Below are 3,147 nucleotides of genomic sequence, written 5' to 3'. Positions count from 1 at the left end.
GGCGCTGGCCAAATACGGAAAGTTGAGCAGAATTGATACGGGCTCTAGGATACGTTTCTTTAGAGGGAAAGGTGGTGGGTAAATAATCTTCAGCAAAAACGAATAGGACACCCGCTCTCTTGTGAGCAGAAGTGCAAATATATGTGTGCTGTGAGTTTATGGCGGGGCTGCCCGCCCCGGATCACTAGTAGGCCTGGTTTTTTCTGATGAGGTGTCGATTGTTTACATGGTTATATCTAGGAGGCCTCCAGTCGATGAAGGAAGCAGTGTTATTAACATTTATGTTGGCGAGAAGATTGCTGTGGGCATTGATATAAGGATGCGTGTGACATGGGCAAGTGCTAACCCAACACCAAAAGTTTCTAATCAAGTACATTTGGGGGGGGGGGGGGGGGGGACGGGGGGTGCCTTACCATACTTATATTTTCGGCACCTTTCCCTGGAGCAAGTAGAGATAATACATGTACTTGAGCCATTTCTTCCCCATTCTTTGGGGTCCAGGCTAGCCAAAAACCTCTCTTTTTAATTTTACACACGAGGGAGCAGTGGCTTGATTTAGAATATTACAAAAGGGAAGCTGGGTGGCAACAGCTGTGTAATAATACCTTGTCCATATGCTTCCTTGCCCCACCTGTGGTCCTCCTGGAAGGATCGCCCACATATGGGTTCTTACCCGTGAAGGGTCAGGAGTATGTCTACAATACTTCCACATTTGCCCTAGGTAATATTACCATACAGATGATTACTGCTAGCATGGCAAGAAAGACGTTCTCTGTACAGTCTTCTTTACCATGCCCCAGGTGGTCTCCAGGCTGTTTGTCCTCCTCCTGCTGGGTTAGACTTGGAGAACTTCAATTTAAAAAGAAATATTTTTCTTTTACAAAAAGTAACCTATAGGGTTACTTCCTGGATGTTGACTGATAGTACCGCAAGGCCATGTATTACAAGTCAAAGTCATGAAACATTTATGGTGACTGTACTTTCAGATTTGGTATTTTAACAGCAAATCATTAGATTATCCTATAAATATTAGTGGAAGATATTTCAAAATTTTAAAATTTCTCCTTTTTATTAAATTTAAGATAATATTTTTAAACAGCATTCCCTTTTGGCTTATTTGCATATACAGAGGGATCATGGGAAGCCTTCAGTAACTTTTTAGAAGAATTTTACTTTACTAGGATTCAATTGCTTACAGATTAGTAAATTTAGTAACGTTTTATTCTGATACATAAGGTGCAAACGCTGCCCCACCTCCAGCCTAATTTAAAATGCAGCGGCGAGGAGCTTTTGTTATTTTAAATTACATCTTAAAATTCTACTCTTGTATTTTAAGAAATATCAAACAAAATAACTTGTTTTGCCCTTTCTTAGAGGCAAAAACTTAAAATATATTTATTAATTTATATTTGATAAAGCTTTCCATGTGATTTCAAGCATATTAAATTGGCTTTATTAAAAAATCCTTTAAGAAGAGAGAATAAACTTTTGAAAACATTTCAGGGCCCATGAAATGTCCCAAAGTCATTCCTTGGTTATAGTTTTGAAATCCAACTTGAAAGACCATCAAATATATATGTATATATATGATTTAAAGATTATATACCTTTTATAATTATTAAGAGATATCAATTAAATTAAAACTGATCTTTGTATATAAAAATTTCTGTTGGGATCACAGAATTTATCCTCTTTTTTAATCAGATCAATGAGTAACATATTTTGAATTCTAATTATTTCAGAGAAAACAAAAATTATTTTTTCAAAGATAAATCTCTATACTTTAGGCATTTAGCTACCTCAATTACACAATTTTTCCCAATTCAATCCGAACCTTAAACTTTTAGCTGGCAAGTCAAATATTTAGCATTTCTCAATCAATAACATTTTTAAGAATAAACTTCAAAAATACAAGACATAATCAATAGATTTAATTCTGTCCTCTAGATTTTTCATGAGGGAAATTTAGATTAATATTTTAGCATTTTGTTATTTCAGACTATCTAATTCAATTTAGCAAACTCCCAAAGCCCTAGGCTGCCATTGCTCCCAAGGATGGGAAACTGGGAAGCAAGCCTCTCTTTAGAAGTTTCCACTAGCAGGAAATTTTTTGGCCTACCTGCTTGCTCTGTTGGGGGAAGGGAGGCTAGCCCTTCCTCCATTAGAAATTGCTTTGGGAAGCCAGCCTTAATTAAAGGGCGTAGCCATCTTTTACCTGGGCTACTTAGATTTTTATAATTAATATAGATCAATAATTCTTGAGATTCAAATCTATATTATTTTAAGGCAGTTACTTTGGTAAATTTTCTGTAACAGACAATTTTACTAAATTTCTTTGAGGCTTTTAAGATTAACTTTGGAACAGGCTTTATTAACATTTCAAAAATCACTCTTTATTATGGAAATATACCAATCTTATTGCTAGAACCAGCCTGCATTTCTTCCCTGGTTCAAATACGCCATTTTTCTTAGGAAATAAGCAGTCTTGGGTTTTATTCTGTACATTTGTAAAGAGATTTTAGCTCAAAACTCTATCTAAATGTCCAAAATTGGACGGTGCGCGCGTTAGTTCCAAGCCAGTTTTTCTCTTTACACGTGCACAGAAATCCCAGATGCATTTTTTAAATTTTGTAAAACTTTTCAATTAGAATAGTTGGGGAGGGGGCGTCCATATTGGATCGCCATGTGCTCCCTTCTTTGCTTCCCCCACATCCTGCTTTGGGGGAAGTTTCAGCAAATGACGCAGATGGCGTATTTTTCCCAAAGTCATGCTTAATAGAAAAAGACATTTTAAATTTTTTCCTATTTCGCTTTCCAAAGTTATGGCTAGCACCCAAGGTTATCTTAGCCAAATTTTGGTTGTCAAAAGATGTTCTCCGGTAATTTTTAAACAAAACATTAAGTAATCTCATTGCGGGAGATCTTATAGCTCTGCCCTCTCCTGCCACCTTTGAATCTCTCCACAGCAGAGGTGGATTCAGTAGCGGAATTTCATTTCTTATTACAGATTTTAGATTCCAAATACAAATTAAGATTTTAATTTGAACAAGAAACCACATTAAGATGACCATGGCACTCTTTTTTTCCCGCCTGATTTAAAGGAGTACCTTTTAATATTCCAATTTCTTTATAATTTGGCGTTTTTGC

The sequence above is a fragment of the Myotis lucifugus genome, unplaced genomic scaffold (assembly GCF_000147115.1).
Source record: "Myotis lucifugus unplaced genomic scaffold, Myoluc2.0 scaffold_1434, whole genome shotgun sequence".
Classification (NCBI taxonomy): domain Eukaryota; kingdom Metazoa; phylum Chordata; class Mammalia; order Chiroptera; family Vespertilionidae; genus Myotis; species Myotis lucifugus.
Note: the sequence above shows the minus strand (reverse complement) of the source record.